This window comes from Vipera ursinii (genome assembly GCF_947247035.1).
Source record: "Vipera ursinii genome assembly, chromosome: 5".
Classification (NCBI taxonomy): Eukaryota; Metazoa; Chordata; class Lepidosauria; order Squamata; family Viperidae; genus Vipera; species Vipera ursinii.
In genome coordinates, this window is record NC_139518.1 from 9,296,386 (window position 1) to 9,307,262 (window position 10,877).

Genomic DNA, 10,877 nt, shown 5'->3' on the forward strand with positions numbered 1-10,877 from the left:
TGAACAAACAGATGAACTTAGGTTTGAGAGCAATTCTGTGGGAAAAGAGGACTGTTGAATTTAGAGGTACATTGAGCTGTGCCTGATCTATTTTTTCCTCTCCCCAACTCAGATCAGAGAAATGGCCTAAACAAACTCTCTTTCTGAGCTGCTTCTCTAACAACCCTAAGGCACTAACTGCATTTAACAAGCTCAGTTCTATGATTTTAGATTAATTAATAGAACTTCCCAACCAGCTTGTGCTGCTATATGAAACTAACTAGACCCTAATCAGTTTCACACAAAAGGCTTATTTTTGTCTCCTAAGTGCAACCAATGCTTGCCATTCCTTTGGATGTATGTTCCTCATTGACTACTTACTCTCTTACAATCCTTTCCTCTCCAATGAATGTAAATACAAATATCAATTCTCTTCTGATTAATGATCACATCTTTCACGATCACATTATCATAAGCATTCCAAAGGGCAAGAGAGTAGAGAAAGAAGACTATAGTATTTGCCCTTTTACCCAGTTGTCTTGTGAGTTGAGTTAGAGTAGAATATAGAATAGAATAGAATAGAATAGAATAGAATAGAAACTTCATTGTTACTTTAAATGTACACTATCAGCATACACTAAAATGAAATTTTGTTGCATTCAGCTCTCAAAAAAACAACAACCACCAAACCATTATACATATACCCACATACGCACACATATATGACACAGAGAAACATCACAGTCTAATTCGGATGTATACGTAATGCATGGCGGGGAAAAAAGAATCCTGAAAATTTTCAAGATGGATGGCATAAGGAACAAAGCTGTTGCAGAACTTAGTAGTTCTGCTATAAATACTTCAAAACCTCCTCCCAGAGGGGAGCAACAGAAACAGACCATAAAGTGGGTGTGTGGGGTCTCTAACAATGCTTTGGGCTCTAAGCACATAGCGCTTATAAGCAGTATCCTGAATAATGGGAAGAGAGCTTCCTATGATCTCGGCTGTCCTTACCACTCTATGGACCTTCTATCTGAGGCACTGCTACCACCAAACCAGACCGTGATGCAGTTTGTTAAAACGCTCTCAATCGTGCCTCTGTAAAAATTTCCTGGAAACCTTCCCCAACATTTGGGTTCCCACAGCTCTTTGAGGTTGTATCTTTTTGATGCTGCAAAGCAAAGCAAAGCTAAAGGTAAAACCTTAAGCACTGTGATGCTTATGTGATTTTTCACTTAGCAACTGCTTCATTCAACGACCAGGTCATCAGAACCAATTGTTGCTAAATGAGCTGTACACGCATCATACTGAACATGGACTTTGCTCAACAAGGAAGTATCCACTGAGGGAAGAGTATGAAATAGATGGGTAAAAAAAATAATGAGCTGTCTCTATACTTGACTGCTGACTTCAAAATCCACAAACTAAAAGAAAAGATGTTAATAAAAGCGCTCATCTTATTTAAGATTTCTTCCCAAACTCCTGGCTATTTGCGCAACTTGTCCTATGAATTTTAATGACATTTAAATTTAGGTAGCCTAGTTTCTGCAGGACATTTGTTTGTCCCTGGATGCTTTCCAGGAAGTATTGACCATGTTTTTGGAGACAAGTGCATCACGCTTAACTATTCCACAATCCAATCAGATCTAATACTGATTTAAAGCACTTACTGTACATTCTACCTATTAATCTCAAAGCTGGAAGAGCCAATCACGGTATAATAAAAACCCAAGATTGTTCCTAACCTGAAGCATATAAGTCGGTTAATACAACTTCCAAAATGATAAAAACAGTAGACTACATCTGCATACATAATATAGGCTCCGTGGCTTCTCCTGCTCCTCTCTGAATTACTTGTATATTTACAGACAAGAGGTAAATGATGGAAACGTATCAAGGAGGGATCCAACCTAGAATTAAGGAGAAATTTCCTGAACAATTAATCGGTGGAACAACTTGCCTCCACAAGTTGAGGGTGCTCCATTGCTGGATGTTTATAAGAAAAGATTGGAAAGCCACTTGTCCAGAATGGTTTAGGGCACTGATGGCGAACCTTTTAGAGACGGAGTGCCCAAACTGCAACCCAAACCCCACTTATGTATCGCTGGGCACTGGGTGAGTGTGGCCCATTGGGCGGGCGTGGCCCATTGGGTGGCCATGACTGCAGCGGTAACGGCAGACTGGGTGGGACTAAAAAATTCAATCAATTCAAACTTTGCGAGATTTTTTTTTTCCAGCAAGAAGTTGAAATTGATTGATTGATTGAACCTTTTTTTTTGCACATGGCAGCGGAGGCCTAAAGCGAAAAGGTTTTATAAAACCCAGCTGAAAGGCTAGGACTGGGGTGACGGCGCGCACGCCCACAGAGTGGGCCATAAGTTCGCCACCACGGGGATAGGGTCTCCTGCTTGAGCGGGGGGCTAGACTAGGTTGAACCAGAAGACCTCAAAGGTCCCTTCAGCTCTGTTATTCTGTTATTTTTCTTGGGAGAAGCCTCCCAGTTCCCAGCAAGACATCCACCCATTATTTTTATTTTAATCCTTTCACCTAAGGCAGGGGTAGGCAACCTTGGCTCTTTTATGACTCATGGACTTCAACTCCCAGAATTCCTGAGTCAGCTATGCTATGCTATGCTGACTCAGGAATTCTGGGAGTTGAAGTCCATGAGTCATAAAAGAGCTGAGGTTGCCTACCCCTGACCTAAGGATATCATGGATAAATATTCAGACTGTCTTGGAAATAAAAATGATGGCAATTTATTTTGGTGGGTGTGGGTGTGGGTAAATACACAGATACATGGGCATATGCACCCTTTTTATAAGCCACCAAGAAGCTAAATAGAGTCAGGGTTCTTTGATTTATTTTTTTTAAAGAAAGTCAAACTAAGTTTGATCTCTGGTGATGTCATGGACAGTTACAGTTTTTGAAAATATGGAAATAATTTGCCATTTTAAGGATTTCCCCCAACTTTCCAATCTAGCCCTTTGGGTGGAGGTAGTCCTCGACTTACGACCACTATTGACCCCCCCACACACAATTTCTATTGCTAAGTGTACATTTACTAAGGGAGCTTTGCTCCATTTTACAACATTTCTTGCCACTGTTGTTAAGTGAACGACTGCAGTTGTTAAGTTAGTGGCGTGGTTGTTAAGCAAACTGGGCTTCCCCATTGACTTTGCTTGTCAGAAAGTTGCAAAAGGGGGTCATGTGACCCTGGGATGCTGCAACCGTCGTAAATATGAACCAGTTGTCAAGCACTGAATTTTGATCACGTGACCACAGGGATGCTGCAGTGGTCACACGTGAGAAAGATGGTCGTAAGTCACCTTTTTTTTCAGTGCCATTATAACTTCAGTCATTAAATGGACTGTTGAAAGTTGAGGACTGCCTGTATTTCCTGTTGGGTTTCCCCTCACGATCGGAACCGCATTTAACCTGGTTTATTGTTTTTCAGTTTTAGCTAAGGTCTGTTGTGATTCAGGGTCAGCCTGTGGGTTCGGCAGTTGGGTCGGACGACTCAGAGGAGGAGGGGGGTGTTGAAGACCTTGCTGAGGGGGTTGAAGATCTTGCTGATGATAGCCCTCAGGCAGGCCCCTCCCACTTGGTCACCATGGAGACCCAGCTGTGTGAGCCTGACAGTGTGGATGAAGATGACCCACAGCTGGCCCTGTTCAAGGACGCCCGACGCAGTCAATTAGGAGTAAACAGAGGAAGGCTGTGGGGCTTCTCGGAAGGAGGCAGAGAGAGGCCACGCCCTGAACTCTTTATAAAGGGAATGCTTGGGGAGGGCTGGTTTGCTGAAAGCAACCGCTCAGATAGTGTTTCAAAGCTCCTGAATCTTGGTTCGTGTCATGTTTGTTTTTTGTAGTAATAAATTTGGCAGACGTCATTCCAGCCTCTTGCCGTTTATAAAGGGGTTGCCTTTTCTGCAGGGCCGGTAGCAGGCTGGTACAGAACAAGGTCATTGGATACTCAAGAGACTCTTCTGAAGAAACTAGGGATTGTAAGAAAGAAACAAAAACAGCTCTCGCAACATTCGTGAGGAAGTGACGAGAATAATTATGCAGCCACGCCCAGGGGCAGCCAAGAGGATTACAACTCAGGAGCCCAAATGTGATAAAATTGAGGATGCGTGTCCTCACTGCATGACTTGTGGCTTTCTAACCTGACATGTGCATCGTAAGTTCCTTGGTGTCGAAAAACAGTTGAGAGGGAAGGAAATGGCAAAGGGCTTTCCACCCACTTATTTACCTCATGGCACATTCACATCACATTTCATCAGAAACACAATACTAACGTATGAAGGCAAATACACGTGTCCCAGGATAATGTTGCCGGATCCAATCTGGGTCGGTCACCGGGCGAGAGAGACGTTTCCTCGAGGATGGGCTCCTGCACGAGTTTGAAAGCTTGGGAGTCAAAAAACTCTGGTCCCGGTGACCAACCCGGATTGGATCCTGCAATAAAAATACTAAATATGAAGTATAAAATCTAAAATACAGGTAGTCTTCGACTTACGACCCCAACTGAGCCCAGAATTTATGTTGCTAAGTGAGAAATTTGTTAAGTGAGTTTTGTCCCATTTTACGACTTTTCATGCCACATTTGTTAAGTGAATCACTGCAGTTGTTAAGTTGGTAACACGGTTGTTAAGCGAATCTGGCTGACACCGGGGATGCTGCAACTGTCAGAAATATGAACCAGTTGCCAAACATCTGAATTTTGATCACGTGACCTCGGGGATGCTGCAATGGTCATAAGTGAGAAAGATGGTCATAAATCACTTTTTTTTCCAGTGCCATTGTAACTTCAAATGGTCACTAAGCTAATTGCTGTAAGTTGAGGACTACCTGTACTATAAATGTATGCCTAGATTACAGATATAATTTTTTGCTTCATAGGCTGTGTTTTAGTACATTGGATAGTTTGTTTTTCAGACCTACAGTCACAATTTGGTGATATTTCACCCAACTTACAGAGGCTTTTCCAAACGCAAACAAATGTTATCTATCACACTATTCCATTCCAGAATAGGAAATATTATGCAAAGTCGAGAAAAGGGATAAGAAACAAAGGCTGGAAGTTAAAAAAAAAAAGAACTCAACCTGGTTTGATATTCATTATACTGCTCTGTAGATTTCCATCCTTGCAAACTGCCATGTCCATAGAGACTTGGATGTTGCGTTTTATTTGCAAGATGGCATTTGTCCACCTAAAAAAAAAATGGACCTTGCAACTGTGGGAATAATGCTAGGAAGATGATGATGATGGTTAGCAAAAATGCCAGGTTTTGCCCATGCTATAAGATTTGAGTACATCAGAAGAAACATAAAAGTGTGGGGGGGGGAAGGATCGTTAAGAAGGGTGTGTGCAAAATTAAAAGAGCTGTTGTGAATGATTGGATGCTGAAGGAATGGGGAAGAAATGCCTTCTTACTGAATAAAAGAACTATGAGCAGCCAGGAAAGGCAGATTAAGAATCACTGGGCTGGATCTCTTTCCGACTACATGGCCCTTTTATGTCATGAGTGTTCTTAAACAATGTTTTCCAGAACCATAAGCTTGGAAGGGCCACTGTGGCTAGCGTCTCCATGTGGCTCAATGAGAAATTGAATTGGGTGCATCTCAGACAGAATGGTCTCCTGGCTCTACCCAAATGCCAGCAGGAAAGAGGCGCTCAATACCAGATCACATATTAAGTAAACCACAATTTCCTGGGTTCACACACTAAACCACCACCAACAGAAAACATTTGGTGTGAGAATCCGATCATAATTCAGAAGGGGAAAGGAAGGAACAGCTGCATTCATGAAGATCATCATTATTTTTATTCCTGTATTCCACGCAGTCTGTGTGACAGGTGTAAACCCAATCAGTGGAATGGCTTGCCTTCAGAAGTGATGGGGCCTCCATCGCTGGAAGTTTTTTAAGAGATTGGACAGCTATTTGTCCAAAATGGGGTAGGATCTCCTGCTTGAGCAGGGGGTTGGACTAGAAGACCTTCAAGGTCCCTTCCAACTCTATTATTTTGTTATTTCTGTTAAAAAGCAGAGATGTTTTTTGTGATATTCGTGTAACTGAGTTGTTGACTAATAAAGCTTTGCGAAACCTGTCTGTGTTCTTCAATTTCTGGATTAGGCAAACAAAAATAAAATTTGACAAAAGATTTTATCACTTTTTGTTGTTAGTTGCGAAGTCGTGTCCGACCCATCGCGACCCTATGGACAACGTTCCTCCAGGCCTTCCTGTCCTCTACCATCTTCTGGAGTCCATTTAAGCTCAGGCCTACTGCTTCAGTGACTCCATCCAGCCACCTCATTCTCTGTCGTCCCCTTCTTCTATTGCCCTCGATCTTTCCCAGCATTAGGCTTTTCTCCAGTGAGTCCTTCCTTCTCATTAGGTGGCCAAAGGATTTGAGTTTTAGCATTTTATCACTAGGGTCAGGCAAAAAAAGAACAAGAGCTGCACAAAGGAGTGAAGGTGCAGAAAGTTGATACCGGATTTGATTCCTAATTCTATTTGGGGAGCCTAAGGGGTAAAGACAAGAGCGAATACAAGTGGTCCTCACTTAACACCACTTGTTCAGCAACTGTTCAAAGTAACACTGAACCACCAGACTAATTACTGGTCCTTGTGGTTGCAGCTGGTGGAGCATCAACCACAATCTGCAATCACATGATCATGATTAGGCTTTTGGCAACCAGTTTGCAATTACAGCACTCCTTAGATGAATCCCGTGCAATCATTAGGGGCAATGTCCCGTGATCCCCATTTGTGACCTTCACGCCTAGCTTCCCACAAGCAGTTAAGGGGGAAGCTGGCAGGAGGTTGCACATGGTGTTCATGTGGCATTGTATCTAACAACTCTGTATGATTCAGTTAACAAACACAAGTAGAACTGCTGCAACTTCCACGGTAAGTCACTGCAGGCAAGTAACGTTGTGCCTTATGGCCATTTATGCTTAGAATGGAGTAAGGTAAAGGTAAAGGTTCCCCCACACATGCGTGCTAGTTGTTTCCGACTCTAGGGGCCAGTGCTCATCTCCGTTTCAAAGCCTAAGAGCCAGCGTTTGTCCGAGGACGTCTCCGTGGTCATGTGGCCGGCATGACTAGACGCCAAAGGCGCACGAAACGCTGTTACCTTCCCACCGTAGTGGTCCCTATTTTTCTACTTGCATTTTTACGTGCTTTCGAACTGCTAGGTTGGCAGAAGCTGGGACGAGTAACAGGCGCTCACTTTGTTACGCGGCACTCGGGATTCGACCCGCCAAACTGCCGACCTTCTGATCAACAAGCTCAGCGTCCTAACCCACTGAGCCACCACGTCCCCCTAAGAATGGAGTAGCTGGTTCTAATTACAATTGTTAAGTGAGGACCTCCATAATGCAATTCCTAACGTTTGTTTACTTGATACCCTTCCTTTCTCTCTGCCTTATTGAAGTGTGCATCCACACCCCATAGGCACCCAAATTTCAGCCAACAATGATGGAAACCCGAGGATTGCTTTTCTGAATAGAACCACCTTCTCCAACCTAGGGCAATTCAGAAATGTTGGACTTAAATCAGCTTAGGATGAGAGTTGAAGCATAACAAAGGTTTGTAAAAGCTACATCAGCATTGCTCAACCTAGGCAATTTCCAGATGTGTGGACTTCAGCTCCCAGAAATATAAACCACGGCCATACTGGTTGGGGAATTATGGGAATTGAATCCCTTGCATCTTGCAGGTTGCCCATTGGGAACTCACTGGAATCTACCGCTTCAAGGGGAATTATTTTCTTCTTTATTTGCATGAAACAAAAACCTGATCAGAGTCTCATCACTACCATTTAATGCTTCAAACCAAAGTGCTGTATTTGTCATTGAATTTAAACCCTAGACTGGGAGGCAGGGAGAAGAAAGGATGGAGATCATCCTATTCCTCCTTTGCAAACCTGAGAGACACTGTACATTAAATGAGATATGTATAATTATCCCAAGGCTAATAAGAAGATGAGACTGAACTTAGTGTCCTTGAGTGTCATACTCATTCACTAGTACAGAGTGCCTCAGTCTCAGCAACTTTAAGATGTGACTTCAACTCCCAAAATCCTGGCTGGGGAATTCTGGGAGTTGAAGTCCATTCCATTTAAGGCTGATGAGGTTAAAGAACACTGCTCTAGCATTAATGCACTCTTTTTCTGCCCTCCCAAACCAGGAGGATGTGTAGCTAGCAAATCGCAATCACATGACTGCAGGACACCACAACTGCTCACAAATGGAAGCCAGTTGCCAAGTGCACATCAGTGTGGAATCACATGACTGTGGGGGATATTCGACAGTTGTGGGAGTACAGGACATAATTCACTTTTTCCAAGGTCGTCATCATAATAATAAACCTTTATTGTCAAAGTACAACATGTGTACATTGAGATTAGCTGAGCCTCCCCCCCCCCCGTGCTCCCTCCCCCCAACACACAGTGACAACAAACCCTCCATCCTACCACACCATGTGAACCAACTACACCACACACCGGCCTCCCAAGTCAATTCTGCATAACTTTGAACCACTGTTAAACAAATGGTTATAAGTTGAGGACCACTTGTATAGTGAGAAGGGGGTTCTTTGCTGTTGTTATGTTAATGAAAATTACAACATCTTGCCATACCGCAAAAAAAGGTAATTTATCTTACCATCTTAAGGACGAGGATCTAACAGTGAAGTTATAAATGGAATGTGTACTATTACAGGTAGTTATCTTACAATCACACAAAGTTACAACAGCACTGAAAAAAGTGACTTACAACCATTTTTCACACTTACGACCACTGAAGCATCCCCACGGTCACGTGATCAAAATTTGAATGCTTAGCAACTTGCTCATATTTATGACGGCTGCAATGTCCTGGGGTCGTGCGATCACCTTTTGCAACTTTCCGACAAGCAAAGTCAATGGGGATGCCAGATTGACTTAACAACTGCATTTACTAGTAATTTAACAACAGCAGTGATTCACTTAACAACTGCAAAAAGAGTTGCAAAATGGGGGAGAACTCACTTAACAGTCGTCTCACTTAGCAACAGAAATTTCGGGCTCAATTGTGTTTGTAAGTCATGGACTACTTTTACACATCTACACAGACTCTGAGGGAGTTCTCGGACTCCCTCAACCAGGGGTCTCTGCGCCCCTTTTCTCTACATAACTGGAAAAGGGGGTCTTGCTCCAGTGGTGGGATTCAAATATGTGAACCACCGGTTCTCTGTGTGGATGCTGCTTCCAGAAGTCCATTCTGGGCCTGGGCAACAAAAAATTAGCTACTGGTTCTGCCAAAGTGGTGCAAACCGGGTGAATCCCACCACTGTCTTGCTCTGAAGGCTTCCAATCATATTTTCGTCTCTGCTGGGTTTCATTCTGAAGAAAGTGAAAAAACTTTTCTGCTTTTCTTTCATGATAAAATTACTTCCTGGTCAGAATGAGCCTACTGTTTTCAAAAAAGATATGAGCCACTTAGCATGCAGATTAAGATTAATGAACCAGTTTAGTAATAAAAACACAATGGCAAAGGAAAATAAAGGAAGTCAATGATTTCTACCAGTAGCACACTCTACCCATACATACATGGGTAAAATACAACAGCGCACATGAAGAACAGCCTAGTATCTAGTTCTGGGTTCCCATAGGCCTTTCTTATGCTTTTGTTCCCTAAGGACCTATTCCCACTTTTAAAAATTATGGACGACCTCCAAAGAATTAAATTTTTTGTATGGGTTGCATTTATTGATAATTACTGTATTAAAACTTAAAACGGATGCATTCGCTGCCACGACCACTTCTCACAATTCTTTTGATGGGATTTTAACATTTTATTGTTTTTCAACATAGACTGGCAAATAATTTTGATTTTGTGGACCTTTGAGAGGGTCTTGGGGGAACCCGTGGGTCCTCGGTCACACTTTGAGAAACGCTGTCCAAGATAACTAATTTTCTTCTGCTTTGCCAATCCTTTTTCATGATGGCCCTTCCCTGGCAGAGGCCTATGATGGATGATCGAGAACAGCAGCAAAATCCATCCTGCTTGTTTCAAGGAAACTGGTGGGATTAGAGAAAAAGACCATCCCCAGAAGTCTTCTCAGCATAGCACATCAGAGCCAGATTTTCTTATTTATTTATTTATTTATTTATTTATTTATTTATTTATTTATTTATTTATTTATTTATTTATTTATTTATTTATTTATTTATGGGATTTATATCCCGCCCTATCTCCTGAGGGACTCAGGGCGGCTAACAACAACAAAACATAAAGGTCTCTGTACAGTAAATTAAAAATAAAATTTGAAATAAATTAAAATAAATTAATTAGTTAGTTTTTAATTATTGTTATTTTTTATTTTTATTTATTTTTTAATTTTTGTTGGATGATGGACCTATGTTTATCCCAAACACGTTTAAGCTCAGTTACTGAGGATTGACCTTTGCTGGAAGTTGCTTCCAAGCTTCCACTTTCTTTTTAACATTACTTATTTGAACCTCCCTCCCGTCAGTTTGAGGCAACATCACCATGTTCTAGATGTAGTAAGCCTGTTTAATTTTGGGACACTGGCAGCCTGGAGTGTGGGTAGCTGCTGATAACCCGCTGGGCCACTTGTGAATTGCAGTTTTTTTTTTAAAAAAAAAGTGCTGTCCCAAACACTGGTAAGACCAGGAGTTTAGGGAATGGTCCAGATGTGTAGAGACAGGAGGAACACCTCTGGCCAAGCATCCATCTTACAGAAATCTCCTTGGGGTGCAATACAACTTCATGGACACTTTGTAAAGCAAAGTGCAATTCCAATCCTGCAAGAGTTTTTGCACATCCTGGCTTTGCGATCAGTCAGGCTGTTTCTGGTACGTGTGGGTTTTATTTTATTTTATTTAGC

The 10,877-nt window shown here is 42.2% G+C and overlaps 1 protein-coding gene and 1 long non-coding RNA gene across 2 annotated transcripts in view; one reads left to right on the top strand and one right to left on the bottom strand.

The window, feature by feature from the left end:
* ATP11B (ATPase phospholipid transporting 11B (putative)) overlaps positions 1–10,877 on the bottom strand; it is a 412,741-nt gene that overhangs the window by 279,167 nt on the left and 122,697 nt on the right. The gene's annotated exons all lie outside the window — the stretch shown is intronic.
* LOC310641806 lies at positions 3,231–5,932 on the top strand. The gene is made up of 3 exons (XR_014492780.1): positions 3,231–3,444; positions 3,940–4,158; positions 5,531–5,932. It is a non-coding gene; the product is annotated as an uncharacterized lncRNA (long non-coding RNA).